The sequence below is a fragment of the Varanus komodoensis genome, unplaced genomic scaffold (assembly GCF_004798865.1).
Source record: "Varanus komodoensis strain SLA01 unplaced genomic scaffold, ASM479886v1 scaffold19, whole genome shotgun sequence".
NCBI lineage: Eukaryota > Metazoa > Chordata > Lepidosauria > Squamata > Varanidae > Varanus > Varanus komodoensis.
In genome coordinates this window covers 13,425,187-13,435,659 of record NW_025335550.1, presented here as the reverse complement: position 1 = coordinate 13,435,659, position 10,473 = coordinate 13,425,187, and positions in this window count along the sequence as shown.

Below are 10,473 nucleotides of genomic sequence, written 5' to 3'. Positions count from 1 at the left end.
GAGGGCTCTTCACCATTATATTTGTCCAAGACACCTTTCTTTGATTACAGAGATCTTTAAAGAACACAGGCAGAGGAAGAGGAAGAGGGCGGTGGCGAAGAAGAAGGCAGCCTCTCAAGCAAGGCACAATCTGTTTTAATTGCTTTGGACACAACACAAATCCAACTGAATCAGTTTATTATCAAGGACCATTTCTGTTGCCAAGTGAAGGTATAAAACAACATCAGTTTCCATAAAGGTGAAAAATCCTTTACAAGGGTTGGCAACAGAAGAGCCCCAAATCAAAGCTTACAACCAAGAACCCTGTGCTGCATAATGATCTATCCTGTTGTTAAATGGCCCTGCAGTAGGAATGGAGGATTACATCAGTACATTTTTATATTCATTCATTCATTCATTCACACTGCCCCATTCCTGTAGGCTCTGGATGGTTTACAATGATTTTAAACCAACAATTCTAATTTAGATTAAGAACGAGCATATTAAATAAAATGAATCTGGGAAGGCCTGTCCGAAGAGAGCCTGGGATACCTCAGCCCCTCTCCTGACAGGCCATCCCACAGTTTAGGGGCAGCTGCTGAGAGAACCCTCTAGATACCTGTGTGTACTTTCCAGTGTGTGCTATACCTGCCGTCCCTTTCTTGGGGGCAGGGCGGGAGCTCTGGTGGGCTTTTTTGCAGCTATGCAAAAAAGGATCCTGTGCACTGACAAAGCGGCAGCGGAGGCAGCTCTTAGACAGAGAAGCCCAGTTTCCTGCAGCGCTGCACCCCACTGGCTCGCTCTCTCTGGTTTTCCTGTGAATGGGAGAACAGTGCAGCCCTGCTCCCGCTTCCTCTTGGCTCCTCAGTAAGGAAGAAGAACCTGTCTGCTCAGGAGTGAGGCACCGTGCGGGCACGGGCGCAAGGCTGCACCCACCTTTAAGAGCTGCTTTTGGGTAAAGGGCGGGAGAGCTCCTGACCCCACCAGCTTCACCTCACGGGCACGGGGGGGGGGGGGCAGCAGCAAGTGGCACCACCAGCCCTTCCCTTCTCCCCACATCCCTTTCTCCTCCACCATTTTTTCTGAGGGGGGAGGGTGAAAGGGCATAAAGCACTGTCAACTCCCTTTTAACATTGCTGCCAATTCACCTTTTCACACGTGTGCATAGCTTAATGTAGGAAGGAAAAAATATAAAGGGCATTTGCCTGTACACCATCCCTTTCCCAACTCCTCCTGCTCCTCGCACGGTTGCATTTGTGTGTGACAGAGGATCCCATTTTCAGCACAGTGGAAACTGTGCTATATGTGTTATGTATGAATACAGCAATTTTGCTCCCTGATAAACGAAAGGTGTAGATCCTGTTGCAGTTCATATGCTACCCATGGATCTTTTATGGCAGTTCTGGGTGATGTCTCCTAATTTCTGAAGTTGGTACTCTGGACTACTGAGGGGAAACCAAGCCAGGATGTTAACTCATGGTTTGTTGTTGGGTTAAGTGGGGTGTTGGCTCGTGGGCTGCATTATGAAGCAGAAAGCAGGAGGCAGGAAGCTCGCTTGCTCGCTCCTGCAGAGTCATAACTACCCTTGGCTAAAGCAACTCATGGATATTTGTGATGTGTGAACAGGGCTGGTGGCCAGTACTTTGCCAGTTCTGGTGTCCAAGTCTAATTTTTGCAATAGTGTTGGAGCAATCAATTCAATATATAGGAGGAAATGCATAAAAATTTGAACAGTGACCTTCAATTACTAAATTAATAGGCTAAGGCATTACTTAATTAATTGGTAAAAGCCAATTTTAATCTGTGAGGGCAAATTTAAAACAGTTGCCTTGTCATCTTTTCAAATTATTTTGGTTCTGCTGTGTTAACATAATAGATAATTAGAAAAGTTTTGCAGTTAAATTTGGTAAGTTGTAAATGACCTCATACTTCCTTTAATGTCTCAAAAAAGCACCTATATTGAAAAGTTAATAATATGCAGATTTATTCACATCTGCTCAATTTATTAATGGGCTTAGAAGCAAATAAAGAATCAATTTTAAAAATCGTTCAATCAGTTGAAAGCCCTAGTAAAATAAAGCTGCCCGTGTACACTTTGCAGCATTTTAGCCACGAGACCCAGCCTGAAGTCCTAAAAAGCTTTGGCTTTCGTCTGGGCTGTTTGCCAATTCAGATACTTTCTGGTTTTCCATAGCCTGCGGCCTCTCTTGGAGGCTCAGATGTAAAGTAGTTCTCCAGACACAGAACCACAGGGCCTCCTCTGCTAAAAGGTGCGAAAGAACGTTGACTTAGCCTGTATCATGACATGGGGAGCCTCCTTCACGTCCCCACCCCTTCCAGCAAATTCCCAGGGTGGCTCACAAAATCTCAAAACAAATTTTAAAAGTAGAAAAATACAGAAAAGCAGCAGAACTGGTAGAAGCAATGTAAAACACAGAGAGCAATTGAAAATAAATCTAAAGGACCTGAGAAAATGCAAGGCGTTCTCGTGGCAATGCAGTGACATCAAAGCTGGCGCCAGGCGAACGTCCCTTTGGAGAGAGGGTCACACCTGGGGCAAGCCCACGGGGAAAGACCCTTCCCCAGGAACCCCCACAAACCTCTGAGGAAGACCTTAGTGCTCAGGAAGGCAAGTGGAGAGCGGTGATCCCTTAATGAACCACAGGAATGTGGCCACATTAACGAGCAATATTTAACAAGGAGGTCATGGAAAACAGTCCGTGGTGAGGTCAAGCCAGGATACAGTAGTACCTGGGACAAAGCACGAGAATGCCTTTCTAGCTGCCGTTCTGTCACCTCTAGTATGGCTGTGGAAGTAAAGGATGCTCACAAGAGGAGAGATCCCTAGCTTTCAGGGCCTCTTCATTGTAACTGTGTACCTTGGAGGGCCTCAAGTCAAAGAACATAGAAATACAGTCGACTCCATTGACTTAGCTCAGGGCCATTTGAATATATGCGTTCGGCATAGTGAGGGGAGGGCCTGCATGGCTGATGTGCATGAAAAAAGAGGGGCCGAGGAGGATGTGACGTGTGCACGGACAAAGGCCCACCCTGAAACGAAGCCTGGATTTTGCAGGGACCCTGCAGGCCCACCTCCCTCTGGGAGTTCCCCCTTCCTGAATCCTGGCCCCATGAAGGGGCAGGGCCCTCCAGCCCACCTGCAGCTTGACGCAGGCAAAGCAGCCACTTTCAGATCTGTCAGGTACAACTCATTTTTTTATTTTTTGTGTGTGCTTACTCTGGTGCCAATGTAGCGGGGCTGACCTAGTTCTTTGCATCCCGCACACACTCTTCCTGTGCTGGGTCCACCTCTGAATTGTGGGTCCGTAGCTACCCTAGAGTAGAAAGGAAAGCTACAGGAGATAGATGCAGTTTTTAAATTGTGCCCCCTTTGGCCCTTTATGCTGGATTCAGGCCTCGACTTTTACGGAGCTGAGCCTCAGGATCTGCTCCTCCGATTTAACACGCCCGGCGCTTAGACTGCCTGCTAGGACTGGGCTTGCACGGCACAGCGGCTCTTGGACGGGGTGGCCGTGATGTCCAGACCCAGAGCACTTTCCACAACAGGCCGCCCTCGTGACCCATGGCTTGTTCTGTGGATTGCTGAACCCACAGTGGGTTATCATGTCGTCCAAAGCCGCTGGAAACGGTGACTAGGCACTTGGCAAGGACGGCAGAAGCCCTCTGCGCTGGGCAAGCCTCCCCGTGCCGCCATCAGTATGGCCAGGAAGCACGCTGGAGCAAGGGGGAGGTGTTGGGGGCACACAGATGGGTAGAGTTGTGTTTGGATTTCTCCCCCAGTCCTCCAGGGGTGCAGCCCTTTGGCTGCCTGAAAGGTAGAGTCTTGCCTGGCCAATGCCCTGGGAACTGCCTGTGTTTTGCTGCTTTTTCCCAAATTTGAGCTTTTGTGAGAGGAGAGCAGGGAGAAATGTACAGCTCCATAATTTGTGCACATTTCCCCAAGAAGCACTCACACTGGCTACACAGCTTAAAAGAAAAGAGCCCTTTCTTTCCCCGGTGCTCATAGCAAGGGACCACAACATGCATCGTTGTTTTGCTTTGCTGCTGGAGTTTCTCGTCACTTGGGGAAGTGCGGAAAATGCGGAAGGCCCTGCAAACAGTCAGGGCAAGACTTTGTGCCCCCTTTCTTCCTTTTTAAGTAACAAACCAGTGATGGTTTCTCCAAAGTGCTGCTTCGGCATCATTGCAGCCCCTCCGGAGGGAAAAAATGTGAATGAAAACAAGATCGCAACTGCAGCCGTGAGAGGGAGAAAACGCAGCCTGCTGTACAGGCCTCGGGGATGCTGGCTGGAGGACTGGAAGGGGGGTGGGCGGACAAGGGGAGGACAACCCACCGCAAGCCTGATTTTGTACATTGTCCTCAACTCCCTTAAAGCACTCCCTAGACTCTTGTAGTGGCTGTTTTCTGCTTTTTCTTGATTATCTGATGGCAAAGAATGAGAACAGCCCTAGAAGACTAGAAGAGCTTTTGTGTACACTACAGTTTGCTGGTTAGCTGGCCCTCTGGGCTGTGACTCGGGCCTCACTTCTGATTTTCCCAAACCAGGCAGCTCCGCATGAGGCCTTTCCAGGGTTTCTGAGCAGAGGGAACATTATGTATATTGTTCTCAACATTGCACTCTCTAAATGCTTGACTATGGTTGCTCTGTAATGTGATCTCACTCTGCTTCTAAACCTGTTTTAGTTTTGGTTTTTGCATTCATGTTATGATAAAAGTACAAAGCTATTTTTGAACGGCATGCTAGTTTTTAACTCCTTAGTCGCAGCACAAACTATTTTAGTTTATTGCGTTGTTTGATTTTATGGTTTTAGTTTATTTTAGCATCCTCTTGCTCACCATAGTTGTGGCATCTTTTTTTTTCTTATGAAACAAAAAATATACCACTCATTCAGTGCAGCGCCTACTAAAACTTCCTTGATCGTTGCATAGCCCGTTCTGTTGGGCTGCACAGAAGGGGAGCCACGGAGGGAAACTTGCCCTTCCCCTGGCCAGGTCTTCACATCCTGCCCGGCACCAAATGGCAGTGGGGGGCTGGCTGGAGCGAGGCGCATCCCGCCCCAGGCTCCCCCTACCCATGTGGCTGCCCCACCTACCGAGGGATGCAGGGCGCCCTCTGCTCGTCTGTCTCTCCCTCGTGCTGCGTCTTACCATTGCCCTCCTCCTCCCTGCTTTCCCTCCTTGCTGCCTGGTTTCGCTCCCTTGCTCATCTTCTCACGCACCCGCACTCGCCAAGAAGCGCTCCACTTTGAGCCAGGAGTCCTACTGTGACTTTTCAGGCCTTAAGAACATGTGTATTTTATGGAGATTGCCTGGATGTGGACGGAACAGCTCAGAGGTGCTCACGATGGTTTCTGCCTGCCATACTGATACCGCCTAGCAAAACAATGGGCTCTATTGATTGTATTTAGTGGCATTGCGAGCTGCCAAACCCTACTGCACATTACTGTGGGCAAGCAAGCAAGGAAACTTAATGCACACCAGGACTGGGGCTGGGATAAAAAGAATTAGATTGCCTCAGTGCGGAGGCAGCCTGCCAGCTGCAGCATTATGTTGCTGGAGCTCTACCAGTTGTACCTAAACGTACTCAGGAAAGGGAAGATCGCAATCAGTGCTGGATTAAAGGGCACAGGGGCCAACTGCAGAACCAGGTTTGGGGCGCCTCAGTCTGCCTCCTGGAGTTTGTACTTACGAAGCAAGTGCGCACACGTGTGCGTGCAGACACCTACACACACACACACACACAGGAGAATCACTTTGCCTGTATGTTGAAACCCACAAGGAAGGATTGTGCTGATCAGGTTACTGTGCTTTAAAAACGTGTAGCCGAAAGTGGGCAGTGGTTGCGCCTGCCGTGGGTTGTGGAAACAGTCGCCATGCTGTGCCGTTGGGATGAACGTATTCCTAAGCAAGCATGATGGAAGCAGCACCCGCCAAGAGCCGTGTCAGTTTCCGAGGAGAGACAGAACGGTTGGCAGCACACAGAAGCGAGGCCTTTTGACAGTGCACAGAGACCGTTTTAAACTGATCGCAACAGGACTTGGTTCGGTTGGGTTCCTCCTGTGCATAGCAGGATGAATCCAGGTCTGGTCAACGTTACTGTGCATATTACATGCATAATTGTTAGCTGGTATTCTAAAGTCAAGAAAGCAAGCAAGCAAGCTGGATGTGATTATTTAACACACTCTCGTCTGCAGCATTTAACTCACTATCCCTCAATATCGTTTCAGAAGTATATGACGCGTACATTTCTCAGCAGGGCTGAACTGAAATTCAAAATCGGTCTGATCGGTCTAAACCAACGTTTATCCGTGCAAGTGCACACCAGCTGACAGTAAAACGAGACCAGGGTCATCCAGAAAATAGGGGAAGACCAGGCATAGTTACAAGGGCTGCCATTAATAGAAACGTGATGTCAAGGCACGGCTCTTACAGGAGTAAGGCAAAGAAGCACCGAGACCCAAAATTCCACACAATTGAGAGCTTTCTTCCAGCTGCAAGCAAGTTCAGCGGCATCTGTGTAACCAGTCATTTTCAGCTTCTAGGGTATTGTGCTGAAATCACTGTTTTGGATTTGCGTGTGCCCGCATGAGTTTTTAAATTAGAGCTTTTTTTTTTGCAGCTCTGCTGCTTATAGTATACCAAGGAAATCCCAAGTTTTGTGTCCTCTTCCTTCCCATGCTCTCCATCAATCAATCAATCAATAAAAATCCCACACATTATGAAGGCTGACATTTTAGCAAACTGACTAGTTAGTGAAGAGTCATAATAAAACCGCTCCTTGTTTTTCCACATCTTACGTTTAATAAAAACAGAACAGAACAGAAAAGTGGCATTAATCCTGTGCCATTCTTTAAAAACACCCTCCCCCACCAAAAAAGCAGGGCATGGCATGGCTTTCACTATAATTTCAATTTTTATCCAAAGTCATTGCAAAAAACTTCTGAGAAAATGACAGCAATAGGACTTAATGAAAAGGTGAAATGAGTACCATTACATGGCGAGCGTTTTCAATTCATCAGCCAAAACAATCCTGTGTATTCAATATGATATGCATAAACATCCCTATACACAGGGCTTTTTTTTGTGATAGAACGCACCGGAACGGCATTCCAGCACCTTTTTTTCAATGGATTTTACGAAGTGATTTTGGGCGTAGCAGATCAGCAGCAAACATCATTAACATAGTGCCTGCAGGCTGCTATTGTGTCTGCGATCTGCTATCTGACAGTGAGAGATAGCTGCTCAGGATGCTGCTCCGCTGCTGCTCAGCTTGGGATTGGTGTGTGTGCTTACTGCCGGGGGGGGGGGGGGGGGGAAGGGGGGTTCCGGCCCCTTTTTTTTTTTTTACTGCCTATACACATATGGATGGTGCGAGGGGTGGGGGAGGGACTCTAGTTTCAAGTTGTAATCAAGTAACTGCTTTTATTGGTATGACGCTTTTGCTTCCAAGGGTCTGCTTTCCAAACTAGGGAAGCTTCTCCTTAACGATGACCATAGCCCAATAAAATATTCTGCAGACACAAAGGGCCCCCATCACTAGTCCTTATGCTTCCCCATCACACGGAGTCTCTGCATGCCAGGGACAGATGCCATCAGCAATAACTGGGTGTAAGAGAGTAAAATTTGAACAACAGACATTAAGAAAAGCAGCTTGTGCCCCCAATATGTTTGTGCTTACTCCCTGTATTTTTGACAAACATCCAAATTGTGCGTAGCACCAATATGAAATAGGAGAAGAATATAGAAACAGAAGAAGAAGAATTTAAAATGAAAATACTGCATAAGCAAGCCTACTAGCAGGTCATCAGCTCCTGAACATCTGGAGGTAAACGTTTACCTGTCTTCTAAAATTGAAAAAGAAAAGGTGTCTGCTAGGAAATGGAGTGAGGTATCACTGTTACACTTATCACCCATGGTACAGACTGAACCTCGTGATACAACACCATTCAGAAAAGAATGCTGCAGAATACACCATTAAGAAGGACTGAAAATAAGAGTGCGTCGTTTGCGCATTTTCCACTGCACATTTGTACTGTAATCAGTCAGACACCACGTTGCTTTCTGTTCAGGCGCCATGTTTCTTCTGTATGAGTATTTGTTCAAGATTTGCAAAGTTGTAGCAGAGTTGGAAATGATTCCTATGTGATGATACATCATGTGCTACCTCATCTCATCGCTTGATGGTGAAGGGCCTCCATTGTGTTGGAAGTAAGAACAGGTGAGATCAAAGCTTTGTATGTACTGCTGAATCTGTGATTCCCAGATGTGAATTATAACTTCATGCTGCAGCACATGAGAAACTAGACATAGATAATCAGTCTAATTTCAGTTTGTCTCACTTTGGCACAAGATTAAGTCTGTTCAAGCGCATTTCCTGTTAATTTGTGGATCTGAAAAATTCTGTACCAGAAAAATGCTTCAAGGTACAGTTTCAAGGTTCCATAAGGCCCTTTAAAATACATTTTCTTTTAAGTACCTGCTTCAAGTAGCTAGAAAGCTGGGAAGGGTCCATTCAGATGCAGGTCTGCTCTATCCATGAAGGCAAAGTCCAGGTGAGCCAGTGGACTAGCAGATCCAGGTGCAAGTGGTAAATTGGGGTAACATGAGTAGGGGCCCCTCAAGCTTGCCTGGACCTTTGTTGGGTTACTAGTTCTGACTGAGCTACCTGGCTCAAGGCAGACTATCATGTTATGATCTGCACAATATTTAGGTGAGTTTGCTTCATTTTTATACTTCCCAGGATGCAGATGATGCATCAAATTGTGGTGAAGAAGCTACCATAAGGTATCCTTTAATGGGCAGCTTAATATGTGAGAAACAAACTATGGATTGCCCCCCTTCCAATTCTTGGAGCAGCAGAAAACCAGAAATCCCTGCTTACCAAAACTAAAGCCCTGTGTTCCTTAAGTCCCCCTCTCCTTCCACAGTAATGCATAAGCTGGCTCTTATCCTAGGCTTGTTAGCTTGCATGGGCCCCAGCCATGATTGAGAATAGTTTCTGGTTCACAGACTTTAATGGCCAGACAAATGAAACCCAGAATACACAAAACATGGACCAACTTTGAAGTGTGCAACCCTGCAAGAAAGGAATGCAAAAGCACCAGCCTTTCTCACCTCGATGAAAAGGAAGACTGCTTTGAATACCAAACAGCCCGAAAGCAAAGGAACTTCGCAGCGTTCCCCATGGTGGCCATGCATTACCTGGCTGTTACTGAAATGCATCAGGCCCTTGGCAACCAGAGTCATCTTCCCGCTTGGTGCCGGTGAAAATGTCAGCGAACACGTAGGAGTTGTCAGTAAGTTCATCATCTTGTTCCCCTACCCTTTCTCTCTTTTTCTTTTTGCAAACATAAATATCCAGCAATGTTACAATCACCACCGCCACCACCTGCGTTATGGGCAGTGTCCATAGGTTTCCACTAATGCTAGTGAGCTGAGAGTATGAGGAGGCAAACAAGGATGAAAATGCAAAGGACAAGCTTCGGTGTCAGTTGAGTTGCTCAGAAATATGGGATTCAAGCAAAGTTCTTGTAGCTTGAAAAAGAAAGAGAGGAAGCACTGTGTATTTGAGGGAGTTCCCAGCAGAAAGGGATGCGAGAAGGAAGAGGCGAGATCGTTTTAAAAGTTGGAAGAGCCAACTTCTAGGTGGTGGAGGAGCCATAGCGAGCACATGTAGGCCGGGAGAGGCAGGAAGGGATGTGAGGGCTAAATGCCAGGTCCGGCATCACAGGCGGACACCTGGCAAGGGGCCACCCCGCTGCAGAGGCTCCCTGATGAGAGGACTCGCTGCTCTTCAGCACGGCAACTGCTCCTGGACCCGCTTCTTATTCTGGCCCCTGCAGTGGTGCTGCTGGTGAGAAGGTGGAGCAGGCAATGCCGTCGCTCGCTCGCTCGCTCGCTGGCTCCCTGCCTGTCAGGCAGCAGTGATGGTGAGGAGGGGGAAGGAGCAGGGCGAGAGCGGCTGGGGGCCATTCCCGGGAGGAGCGGGCTGCACTGGCAGTGCCTTGCCGTGGGCCCCCCAGAACCCGGGGGCAGCGCACGGTTCGGCACAAGCAAAGCACTCCGCATGGGGCACGGACCCACAGCCCTGCCATTCGGAAACCGATCCTCAGTGGCCCACGCGAGGCAGATGGAGTGGTCTACCGTCCGGCATGGCATTGACCTTTGGGCTCCTGTGCTTCAGCCATGACTTCAGAGCAATTTGGAATGGGAAGGGGGAAACGTGCAGGTGAAGAAAAGTGAGAAAATGGCACCTTTATCCATGTGTTTTATCCAGCATGTATAAAGTCTTTGGGGCAGGGGCCATCCTGGCGTATTGTTGTGTCCCCACATGATGCCGAGTTTAATGAACCTGGTGCCTCCACTGGGGCTTCCAGATGTATCTTTAATAGATACCGTAACTGGGAATGTCTGCCCAAATGGGCCTAAAAAGTGGTGTTTATGAGACAGACAACCTGAGAGCCTTGCAGAGA